The sequence below is a fragment of the Euprymna scolopes genome, chromosome 42 (genome assembly GCF_053919585.1).
Source record: "Euprymna scolopes isolate OS-2025 chromosome 42, ASM5391958v1, whole genome shotgun sequence".
In the NCBI taxonomy this organism is placed as follows: Eukaryota; Metazoa; Mollusca; class Cephalopoda; order Sepiida; family Sepiolidae; genus Euprymna; species Euprymna scolopes.
In genome coordinates, this window is record NC_136523.1 from 47,565,111 (window position 1) to 47,578,651 (window position 13,541).

Sequence of the window (13,541 nt, forward strand, 5' to 3'; positions counted from 1 at the left end):
ATATATTTTATTCGCAGTTTTTTGTTGGGGGTGTCAAAAATTCCGCCTAAAATTCTGATACACCTAGTCGACCACTTGTTTGTTCTGAATAAAATACTTTTTATAAACACTGTTTTAACTAAAAACAACCTAAGATTGTTTCTCAAAGTTTGCCTATTTTTATAACAACATTATATCAACAAAAAATTAAATACAAACAAATTGTGATTGTTTGTCAAAGTTTGCCTTCAAGGCTGCGTTTTCCATTTGCACGATTCATGTTTTGGATCAACCGGATCACGTGACTCTTCTGGCGGCCATGTTGTAAGCCCTAACGGTATTTTTGGAGATTACCTATATATATATATGTATGTTAAGGGTATTAGAACGAGCAGAGTATAGTTTAATGTATTAGTAAATTCATTAATAAAATTAAAATAAAAGAGAAGAAAACAGTGCTCGTTGTAATGTAGATATATAATAAGCTTGATCGGCATGTATATCCTAGAGCTATTTTAATATTGAGTAAGGTGATTGATAATTTATAATTCAAATTAAACTTAAAAATAGGTTTCATAAGTAAGAACAGACAAAATCAATAAATTGTACGATCGTTTCGGAAACGATGTTTTTATTGAGATAGACAATAAGTCTTGGACAATAATTTTATCATTTGTTTTTTTTTTAAACAAAGTCTCTTCATCAGCAAAAATATTGGGTGTTTTTTTTTAAAGACACCAAAAATAAAACTATCATTTTTTTAAGTAAGGCAGATGCATTTGGAAAATATTTAAAATATAAAGGAAAATAGTTACTTATTTTTTTATGTTGATAAAAAAAGTAAGATACAATGAAAATAAAATAAAATAACATCGGGTGGAATAGTTAGGTTAAGAGGGGATATTTTAAATATTTCTAATAAAAATATATCTACCTTTTAAGAGTCCGCCTATTAAAGCTCGTAAGTATCATCGTCAATGTATTCATTGGGATGTTAAATGTAGTTTATGAAGGCTTGAAAATGTTTATATATACAAACTTCAAAGGAAATGCCAATAGAATAGTATTACCAGTTTAAAATCATTAGAAACGCTATATTTGAATTCATCTTAAATATTTCAATTATAAGGGGAGATAATTATATTCAAAGAGAAAGATAATTTTATTGTTCAAAGGGAGATAACCACTAATTACTTATGAATTAATTTTTTATATAATGTTTTAAAGATAGTAATATTAATAAAAAAAATCAATAATAGTAATAAATGAATCTTATTGGTAGTAATTAAATAATAATATTATTTTTAATAGTAATTATAATATTTATAGAACTAATATTAATAAAAATAGTAACATATAGATTCAAAGTGAAATAGATAATAAAATAAAATAGAAAATAATGGTAAATATCAGATACGATAATAATAATAATAATAGTAATAAAACTATAATAATAATAGTTATTAATCTATAAATTATAAATTTTAAGATAGATTAGTAATAAGAAAATTTTATGATTTATGATGTAAATAAAGTAATGGGCAATCATTTTAATGCAAATATTGCATGGAAATTATTATTTTTTTGTTTATTTATCTTTACTTACTCATTTGTGACCTACTTGAGTTAAAAATTGATATATTTAATGAGTTCTCGCTCAGCGTTCACCCTATATTGAAAAAAATATCGAAAATAAAGAAATGAGTATAAGAAGGCTATAGCAATGCAAGGAACCGGATATTGTTTTAGTGTGATGCTTGAACAAAAATGAACAAACGTTTCTGAATTTTTGAGATAAGGATTGATTATTCGTATCATTTGGATTCATCGGACTACTGTTCACATCTTGAGCGTGATTATCATACCGTTTCGGTCGATTTAACTTCCGACCTTCTTCAGGTGTATCTTGTCGAACTCAGGAATGCTTCTGTCGAACTCGTGAATTTAAACGGAATTTCGAACGGAACCATTTACTTATTCACAGAGGTAGCGTGTTCTTTTTCCGTCAGCCATAACTGGATAGAGGTTCTAAGTAATTCACAATTGTACTTTCCGGTCGACCACACTGAGGATTGAACCTTCAACCTTAAGAAGAATATCACTTTTTTACAATTGATTTTTTCAAGAAGTTTGACCATTGCACCACGGGTCCTTGCGGAAATTCCGTCCAAATTGCCGATTTCGACAGAAACATTCCCGAGTTCGACAAGATACACCTGAAGAAAGTCGGAGGTTACATCAACCGAAAAGTTGTGAAAAACACACTCAAGATGAGAACCAATGAACCGATGAATCCAAACAATACGAAAGTCTTATTTGTTTTGTTATTTTATTTTACTTTGCAGGTCCTGAACACTTTCCAATCCTGTGTCCTAAAGCAAGTTTCAATGTAAGTCATTCTTCTTCTACCGCGGCTTTTAGGTGCCCATCCGTTGTTATCCAGAGACCTAGCTTGCTGGCTTACTCCTGTCTGTGCCTCATGCAGTGACAAGCTACTATTATCCTTCTCTGCTGTACTTTCAATGATACGGGTGGTCAATACTGGCCCCCGCCCTTCGTGGCCCCGGCAAAAAGATCAAAGTGTAGTATCTGTTCCGACAGATGCTGCAAGCTATGGCTAGCTATGACTAGCAAAGACCAGATGTGGGGGCAACCCCACATGCCTGACCATTAACCAGCTCCCATTTCCCACCTCTCGGGAGCTGGTCCCCTTTTTCCCTTCCCCCCTCCCTTCACTCCTCACATTAAAAATTGGCCTTGTGCCTAATTTGCTCGGCGGGGGAGCAAATAAATACCATCTGTTCCGACAGATGCTGCACTTGGGATGGTTTGTGCCAGTCAATGGGGGGGGACCCTCTATACTGGGACAATTATTATTTTTGGTAACCAGAGTGCCCCCTTTTTGCCTACTTTTAGGGGAGCTGGTTTTTACCTCACATTAAAAACGGCCTTGTGCCTAATTTGCTCAGTGGGGGAGCAAATAAATACCATCTGTTCCGACAGATGCTGCACTTGAGATGATTTGTGCCGGTCAATAGAGGGGAGGCCCTCTATACTGGGACAATTATTATTTTTGGTAACCAGAGTTCCCCCTTTTTGCCTACTTTTGGGGGAGCTGGTTTTTACCTCACATTAAAAACGGCCGTGTGCCTAATTTGCTCAGTGGGGGAGCAAATAAATACCATCTGTTCCGACAGATGCTGCGAGCTATGACTAGCTATGACTAGCTATGACTAGCAAAGACCAGATGTGGGGGCAACCCCACATGTCTGACCTTTAACCAGCTCCCATTTCCCACCTCTCGGGAGCTGGTCCCCTTTTTCCCTTCCCCCTCCCTTCACTCCTCACATTAAAAATCGGCCTTGTGCCTAATTTGCTCGGTGGGGGAGCAAATAAATACCATCTGTTCCGAGAGATGCTGCGAGCTATGACTAGCTATGACTAGCTATGACTAGCAAAGACCAGATGTGGGGGCGGCCCCACATGCCTGACCATTAACCAGCTCCCATTTCTCACCTCTCGGGAGCTGGTCCCCTTTTTCCCTTCCCCCTCCCTTCACTCCTCACATTAAAAATCGGCCTTGTGCCTAATTTGCTCGGTGGGGGAGCAAATAAACACCATCTGTTCCGACAGATGCTGCAAGCTATGACTAGCTATGACTAGCTATGACTAGCAAAGACCAGATGTGGGGGCAACCCCACATGCCTGACCTTTAACCAGCTCCCATTTCCCACCTCTCGGGAGCTGGTCCCTTTTTTCCCTTCCCCCTCCCTTCACTCCTCACATTAAAAATCGGCCTTGTGCCTAATTTGCTCGGTGGGGGAGCAAATAAATACCATCTGTTCCGACAGATACTGCAAGCTAGGACTAGCAAAGACCAGATGTGGGGGCAACCCCACATGCCTGACCATTAACCAGCTCCCATTTCCCACCTCTCGGGAGCTGGTCTCCTTTTTCCCTTCCCCCTCCCTTCACTCCTCACATTAAAAATCGGCCTTGTGCCTAATTTGCTCGGTGGGGGAGCAAATAAATACCATCTGTTCCGGCAGATACTGCAAGCTATGACTAGCTATGACTAGCAAAGACCAGATGTGGGGGCAACCCCACATGCCTGACCTTTAACCAGCTCCCATTTCCCACCTCTCGGGAGCTGGTCCCCTTTTTCCCTTCCCCCTCCCTTCACTCCTCACATTAAAAATTGGCCTTGTGCCTAATTTGCTCGGTGGGGGAGCAAATAAATACCATCTGTTCCGGCAGATGCTGCAAGCAATGACTAGCTATAACTAGCAAAGACCATATGTGGGGGTAACCCCATATATCTGAACTTGGTCAATGTAGGGATCACCCTACAGACCACAGTTACTATCCAGCTCCCATTTCCCACCTCTCGGGAGTTGGATCCCCCTTTCCCTCCCCTCCCTCTCTCTCCACATTAAAAAATGGCCTTGTGCCTAATTTGCTCAGTGGGGAAGCAAATAAATATCACTGCAAGCAAAGACCATATGTGGGGGAAACCCCAGATATAAGACCTTGGTCAATGTAGAGGCAACCCTTCATACCAATTGTTACTATCCAGCTCCCCTACTCCCCGGGGAGTTGGTCCTCATTTCCCCTTCACTCATCACATTAAAAATCGGCCTTGTGCCTAATTTACTCAGTGGGGGATCAAATAAATACTTCAAAGTGTAGTATCTGTTCCGGCAGATACTGCAACAATAACCATATGTGGGGGTAACTCAACATATCAGACCTTGATCAATGTAGGGGCAACCATTCATACCAACAGTTACTATCCAGCTCCCATTTCCCACCTCTCGGGAGCTGGTCCACTTTTTCCCTCCCCCTCCCTCTCTCTCCACATTAAAAAACGGCCTTGTGCCTAATTTGCTCAGTGGGGAAGCAAATAAATACATACTGGTGGTAGGTCACCATAAAGCTGTTGGTTTGCTGCGTTGCTCCTCCATGATATATTGAGGGCCATCCTGAGCATCCATGTATAACAGCCATCCAGTCTCTTCTTCAGCGCATAGAGAAGAACTGTTTCTACTGTGCCAACAAAGAGTCTTACTTTACTTTTAATAAATAGATAATAAAAATATTATGATTGAAGTATGATTTACGTACCCGTGACGGAACGACAATATCATATACCAAAAATCACATAAATAGCTCAAGTAGTTTTACATTTTTATTTTTGAATAAGCAAATTAAATTTAATGGTTAGCCGAGGAGTGACTATCTTGCGTCGTTACTTTAGAAGATAGTCTCAAGAAACAAAGTGAAATAACTCAACAATAATTCAAACTTTCGATATTTATGTTGTAATGCTTACGAATTACAATTTATCGCTTGAAAGGATTTTCTTTATAAAAATAATACTACTTAATCAATTTAAGTGATTTTTGGAATGTAATATTTTCGTTTTGTCACGAGTACGTACGTGATGGACATTTTTCTTTTTTTTTAATATGGTGGAAATTCTGGACAAGGAAAGAACCATTAACTTCTTAAAATAAATTTTCAGCGATTTAATTTGCCGTAAATAAAGATTAAAGGTGATGCATTTACTACCTGCATTGGTTGAACACGGATTTAAATTTGGTTTCTACTAGCGAGGGGTGCCCAGCTTTGCCCGATCATAAAATACGCTTAAATATGATATTTTAATCTGTCCAGATTTCGTATATCTATCTATATATCTATAAAAGTGAACGTGTCTGTCTGTCTGTGTGTCTGTGTGTCTGTGTGTGTGTCTGTCTGTGTACATTTCCCTACGCAATAACTCTGTCAATTTTTAGTCTATAGACTCGAAATTTGAAATACCGGGTACTGAGATTTGGGATAATCGATGTGACGGGTGTCAGCCAGAAATTTGGCTGTTAAGGGGTCAAATTTCAACGATTTGACCTTTAAGAACTCTACCAAACCCCTCCGACAATTTTGGGTCTAGACACTTGAAATTTTAGATTTAGGTTCCTTGAACATGGATCTAACTTAATAAAGTGATTTGAGCCCGAAACTATAAATTTTAAGGGGTCATAATAGGGGTCAAAGTTTTAAAAAATTAACCTTTTTTTTTGTTTTTTTGCTTTTTTTGCACAGCATACACCTCCAAACACCCGAGCAACGCCAGGCACCTCTGCTAGTATATCTATAAAAGTAAACGTGTCTGTCTGTCTGTGTGTCTGTGTGTGTGTCTGCCTGTGTACATTTCCCTACGCAATAACTCTGTCAATTTTTAGTCTATAGACTCGAAATTTGAAATACCGGGTACTGAGATTTGGGATAATCGATGTGACGGGTGTTAGCCAGAAATTTGGCTGTTAAGGGGTCAAATTTCAACGATTTGACCTTTAAGAACTCTACCAAACTCCTCCAACAATTTTGGGTCTAGACACTTGAAATTTTAGATTTAGGTTCCTTGAACATGGATCTAACTTAATAAAGTGATTTGAGCCCGAAACTATAAATTTTAAGGGGTCATAATAGGGGTCAAAGTTTTAAAAAATTAATCTTTTTTTTTTGTTTTTTTGCTTTTTTTGCACAGCATACACCTCCAAACACCCGAGCAACGCCAGGCACCTCTGCTAGTATATCTATAATAGTAAACGTGTCTGTCTGTCTGTGTGTCTGTGTGTGTGTCTGCCTGTGTACATTTCCCTACGCAATAACTCTGTCAATTTTTAGTCTATAGACTCGAAATTTGAAATACCGGGTACTGAGATTTGGGATAATCGATGTGACGGGTGTCAGCCAGAAATTTGGCTGTTAAGGGGTCAAATTTCAACGATTTGACCTTTAAGAACTCTACCAAACTCCTCCAACAATTTTGGGTCTAGACACTTGAAATTTTAGATTTAGATTCCTTGAACATGGATCTAACTTAATAAAGTGATTTGAGCCCGAAACTATAAATTTTAAGGGGTCATAATAGGGGTCAAAGTTTTAAAAAATTAACCTTTTTTTTTGTTTTTTTGCTTTTTTTGCACAGCATACACCTCCAAACACCCGAGCAACGCCAGGCACCTCTGCTAGTATATCTATAAAAGTAAACGTGTCTGTCTGTCTGTGTGTCTGTGTGTGTGTCTGTCTGTGTACATTTCCCTACGCAATAACTCTGTCAATTTTTAGTCTATAGACTCGAAATTTGAAATACCGGGTACTGAGATTTGGGATAATCGATGTGACGGGTGTCAGCCAGAAATTTGGCTGTTAAGGGGTCAAATTTCAACGATTTGACCTTTAAGAACTCTACCAAACTCCTCCGACAATTTTGGGTCTAGACACTTGAAATTATAGATGTAGGTTCCTTGAACCTGGATCTAACTTAATAAAGTGATTTGAGCCCGAAACTATAAATTTTAAGGGGTCATAATAGGGGTAAAAGTTTTAAAAAATTAACCTTTTTTTTGTTTTTTTTTTTGCTTTTTTTGCACCTCCAAACACCCGAGCAACGCCGGGCACCCCTGCTAGTATCATTATAAAGTCGTGATTTCAAAAGTAAAAAAAAAGTATTTGGGTGCCATCAACTAGAATCGAAACCGAAAATAAAACTGCAGCATCCAAAACCGGTGTCGTTACCACTGTACCAACGTTCCACGCATATGAACTGATTAAAAATTAAAAAATTATAATAAACTAGGATAAAAATGTATACAGATTTTAAAACATTTTGACCCATTTTTGACCTCTTAAAAACTTTTTTTAACCGACTAAAGACCCAAAAAAGAACGATCCATAAAAATCCATTATTTGAGGTCCCTAGCGCCGGTCTGCGACTTTTAATTACGGGAGAGATAGAATTTGAAACTATGGAGACAGACATATAGCTTTTTATATATTAGATTTGTATGGAAATTGCTCCAGACAAGGTGTAAAGCCACTTAATGTTGTTACAGGAAAAAGGGATGTCCTATTTCCATGTAAATAAGAAGAACATTAGATAAGTGAAAGTGAGATTAGGATAAGCCGAGACTCGAACCTTGTAAGCAAGGTTAAGAAATAGAATGTTAGAAATGGGAATGTTAAAAAGTCTATTATTAAATTCTATTATAAAATAGTTAGATATTGTTCATATCGTAAAAAGAATTGATTATTCATTCTTTTACGAAACTGAATATTAAAAATGACTGCTAAAAAGAATGAACAATACAAATTAGAAATACATTGTTAAAAAAGGTTAGGTTAAAAAATAGGTCAGGAGAGGATTCTTTGTTGCAGAAGTGTGTTTTGGAAAAACGTATGCATAGCCACGTGAATTAGTCACGTTTGGGAAACACACTTCTGACGTCATAGCATAAAAGACGATTCTCCGTATAGTTCTTTGGGTTCTAATTTCAGAGTCAGTCAGAGAGAGAGAGAGAGAGAGAGAGAGAGAGAGAGAGAGAGAGAGAGAGAGAGAGAGTTGAGAGTCAGTCAGTTGGCAGTCAGTGGTCAGCTGACTCTTTGGAAGCGAAAGGAAGAACAGTAAACTATGTAGATCCCGAATTTGAATTGCTGACGTAATCAGCATTCGACCGGTCCAATGAATAAAGAATCATCTTTGTGTTTTTGTAAAACTGTTTGTCATGCGTCATCATCCAACACCCAAAAGGTAATGTGTTAAACATCTTATTATGAACATTGCGTAACCCTTCTAAGAATATGTATCTTTCCTCCTATAAGAACTGATCACCCTCTCTCTTTGCTAATAGATGTTATAAGAATCCACAGAACTGTATAAATGTCTCTCCCCCTCATCATATATATATATATGTCCCCGTCTCATCTTCAATATGAATCCTCGCAACACAACAATGTGGGGATCTAATAAAACAGAAAGATGATCATCGCAAAGACAAGAGATGTCCATTGACTTCAGTCTTGAAAAGACAAAGATTAAAAGTAGGAGAAAAACAGTCAGCAGGATGGGAGTTCCCAAGCCCGCGGTTCTCGGAGAGAAGCTACTGAAATAGGAAGCTGTATAAAAACAGCGAATTGATGGAGACCACTAGGTCAACAAGTACAAACGAGCTGGAACAAAGGAAGCAGAAGAATAGATGAAACAATTCTGAAGAACACATGTCATAATAGTATTTACGGAATGGATTGAGACTAGCAACATCACGTCGGCAAATGAGAGATTACAGAGAAAACAAGAAGTGCTGAGAACAAATGAACTGCAACAAAATCTTAGCATCGAAAAGAATAAGGTTTAAAAGTTTAAAGGTAGGAAGAAAACGTAAATATTAATTTACTCAGTCAATATTTACGGCAAATCAAATTTCTTTAAACTTCATTCAAATAATTAAACATATCGATTTTTAAACGTAAATAGATCACAAATGAGTAGACAATCTCTATCCTTCTCTGTTTGTCTGTCTGCCTGCCTGCCTGTCTGTCTGTCTCTCGCTCTCTCTCTTTCTCTCTCTCTCTCTCTCTCTCTCTCTCTCTCTCTCTCTATATATATATATATATATATATATATATATATATATATGTTGTTTTTTGTTTATTTTTAAAAGATAATACGGTTGATAGCGTCCTCAACCTTGAAGATTATAGAAAATCACTTACCTTAAAAAATCACACATATTTTTTTCGGACGTAAACAAATAAACAAATATTAATTTACTTATAAAACAGTAATGTACGTTTTATAAGAAAAATAATATATATATATATATATTATTTATTATTTTACTTATAAAACAGTAATCTACGTTTTATGAGTAAAATAATAAATTATATACATATATATATATAACAGCACATGTATGTATGTGCGTGTGAAAATATTTAACAGATAAACTTTTAAACTACTGGTCACATAACACTTAAATTAAAAGTAAATAGTAATTATACACCAAGGATGGTTTTATTGCAAGTAAAATCTTTGTCTGGATGAATAATGCGTAAGAAATATGTTGGCGAGTCGAAATGCAAAATGTTCATTTCAACTTGCTGAAATATTTCTATTACTTTTGCGCATGCGCAACTTCATTGATAGATTGAAGTAGTTTAATTTTCAATCTTTATTATATACCTGTCAATAGCTCAAACGGGAGGGAATGCGGTTGGAGTGCTGAATGTTTTGCCGTCAATTTTAACTGATGGACCTTAAGTCATTTCATAAAAACTTTTGGAATCTGTACTATATATATATATATATATATTTATATATATATATATATATATATATATGTATATGTGTGTGTGTGTGTGTATTCTATACGTATATATACATATATTAACTGGAATTTCGAAATACAGATTGTATAATACTATAAACCTATTTGTATCAATATTTATAAGACAATGTTTGTAAATGGATGTAAAATCTTTACAAAACATTGTTAGAAACCACCAAATATATGTCAGCTTATGTTACGATAACATATATTGAGTGAGTTTCTAACAGATTTTGTATAATTTGCCAGTTTTAACTCATTTCCCCAAACTTAACGTGTACAACATAATGCCCGCCGCCACTTGTATTTTTCAAATACATCGATAAACACTGTATGTTTTTCGAGCTCAATAAAAACACTAAAAAATTATCTAGTTAGGTAGAAAAGTAACTTATCTTGCCTTTGATAACATTTATTTGTTATATATTTGTTTTTTGCCAACTTTTTCGAATCTGTTTATAGTAAAACAAGCCTACAATGTTTTTTTTTATTTATACAGAATTTAATTCCATATATATATATATATATATATATATATATATATATATATATATATATATATATATACTAGCAGGGATGCCCGGCGTTGCTCGGGTATTTGGAGGTGTATGCTGTGCAAAAAAAGCAAAAAAACAAAAAAAAAATGGTTAATTTTTTAAAACTTTGACCCCTATTATGACCCCTTAAAATTTATAGTTTCGGGCTCAAATCACTTTATTAAGTTAGATCCGGGTTCAAGGAACCTATATCTAAAATTTCAAGTGTCTAGACCCAAAATTGTCGGAGGAGTTTGGTAGAGTTCTTAAAGGTCAAATTGTTGAAATTTGACCCCTTAACAGCCAAATTTTTGGCTGACACCCGTCACATCGATTTTCCCAAATCTCAGGACCCGGTATTTCAAATTTCGAGTCTATAGACTAAAATTTGCAGAGTTAGTTCGTAGGGAAATGTACACAGACACACAGACACACAGACACGTTCACTTTTATATATATATATATATATATATATACATATATATATATATATATATATATATATATATATATATAGTCTTGGAAGTTTTTAACCTTTAAAACTATACAAAAAATATTTTTTATCATTCGTTAGAAAACCATCTAGTCAGTAAGTCATTTAATCACCTGCAATCACTGCATCAACTCGCTCTCGAATTTACTATAATACCAATAATTTATTTTTCAAGGGATCATCAGTTGTTTACCATGAAACGCTGTTTCGGGGATTTATATATATATATATATATATATATATGACAAAAAAGTCTACGATCCAAATTTCAAGATGTTGACCATTGAAATGCACAATTCTTGACAACACCTATTTCGTAGCGTAGAATCATTCGTGCAATTATTATGTGAATTTTTGAATTTATTCCGTCCTTAACTCGTCAGAAGAAAAAGAAACCCATCAACTTCAAAAGAAAATAAAGAAACATGAGCATGACTACAAAATCCGAAAATTGGAAGAGATGTAGCAATCATTTTTTAAATTTGTTACGCCATAGAGAATTGGCTCTGTAATAATAAATATGAAATTGACATGAATTAAAAATATTTTACGCATTTTACGACCGGGCAAAGCCAGGTGCTACCCGCTAGTCTAACATTAATAGCTTTTGATCAATTTCACAGCTGTATTCCGCTTAAAAGAATTTATATCGATAATAATAATAATTACGTAAGTAATGACATCGAAAGTAAGCATCGAAACTTACCGCAGGTGATCTCTGGTGTATTTTAGCAGGGACATGAAACACGTACTTAACTCCATGTATAACGTGTGATTGTACCGCGCGTAGGTATAGTCCATCGTAGGCGGTGATTAGTCCGTTTGTGTTGGAGTCCCAAATTCGTTCATGTTTTTAAAACAGTCGAATCGTTCCAACCCGCCGCTATCTTACAGTCAAATAAGCGTGAAACCCGATTTCGCGGGAGTGGGTGGAGTAGGGGTCAGGTTGAGGGTGAGGGGTTGTAACGGGTTTTTTTCTTCTGTTTAGTTAGTTGCGTCCTTACATTTGCACGTGTGGGTCTGTCAATCTCTGATCCCTATCGGTCTGTCACACTTTCTTTTTTTTTCTTTTTTTAATATTTCGTTTTAATCTTGTTGACTTATCAAAGAAGGTGTATTGCCACGTGAACGTAAGGGGCTATAATTCGGGGTCATGTCTGCTGAGGGCTATGGGAGGAGATCAGCAAGGTGGTTGTTCACATTACATTTAAACTTCTGCAGATAAGTACTGTCAGGGAAGCAGGAAATAGGTAGGGAATTCGAAAAGTCTAGCAATTGGAGGGAAGAAGCTATTAAAGTATATATATATATATATATATATATATATATATATATATATATATATATATATAGAGAGAGAGAGAGAGAGAGAGAGAGTTAAATATAGGCAAACTATACTGTGAAACCTTCCTTAGGTTGCTAATAAATTGGATTGAAGATTTAGAATTATTTGAATGAACTTTGTTTTGTTATTCTGTCGGGTCTTAGTACTTTTTTTGCAGGTCTGTCTTGTTTCGATTTGAAATGGTATTTTCGTTAGTCTGTCAGGGTTGATTTTATGATAGCATTTTCGTCGGTCTGTCACGCTTAGGCTCGAAATAACATTTTGGTCACTAATCGCGCAGATCAAATGGGCGCGAATGAGGCAGGACCCGTTTGCTCGGGCACTTTTCGCTCTCTATCGACAACTGGTAAATAAGGCGCGCTGAAGTAAAACAGCGCTCACTCGGTCGGTCGGAAATTGTTGTTTGGCCTGTGTGTTGCAAGTAAGAGGAGAAGGAGGAGGAGAGGGAGTGGGGGAGGACGGAGATGAAGAGGCTGGGAGGGTGGATGTGAGTGGGGTGTCAGAGGATTGCCACACCCACCTAGCCAACAACCCTCCCGGACCCGGGTGTTCCTAACTGACTCGGATTGAATCTCATATCACCGCCGCCGAAGTAGACACACTCTTTGCTCGCGTACAAAAGCAACACCTCTTCTAATATTAAGCAGAAAGAGAACACACACACACACACACACACACACACACACACACACACACACACACACACACACACACGCACGCACACACACACATACTTTATCTCCCCCTCTCTCCATATATCTCACTTTCTTTCTTTATTTCCTCGTATATAAGCCTGACGAATTCTCACAAGAATGAAATGCGAATTATTCTGAGTAGCTTAATTGCCATATATACTTTCATAACTTAATTGCCATATATATTTTCATAACTTTTTCTCTCTCCCTCTCTCTCTCTTTCTCTCTCTCTCTCTCTTTATATATATATATAGAGAGAGAGATAGATAGATAGAAAGATAGATAGATATTCAGCCACTCTGATGAGTCGCAGACGACGAAACG

At 36.3% G+C, this 13,541-nt stretch overlaps 1 protein-coding gene across 1 annotated transcript in view; it reads right to left on the reverse strand.

Annotated features, from left to right (window-relative positions):
- LOC145267090 (prostaglandin E2 receptor EP4 subtype-like) overlaps positions 1-12,336 on the reverse strand; it is a 191,145-nt gene extending 178,809 nt beyond the window's left edge. The window contains exon 1 of the mRNA XM_080123083.1: positions 11,884-12,336. The gene's annotated coding sequence lies outside the window, so the exon portion shown is untranslated. The remainder of the gene's footprint in view (positions 1-11,883) is intronic.
- Between the last annotated feature and the right edge of the window lie 1,205 nt (positions 12,337-13,541).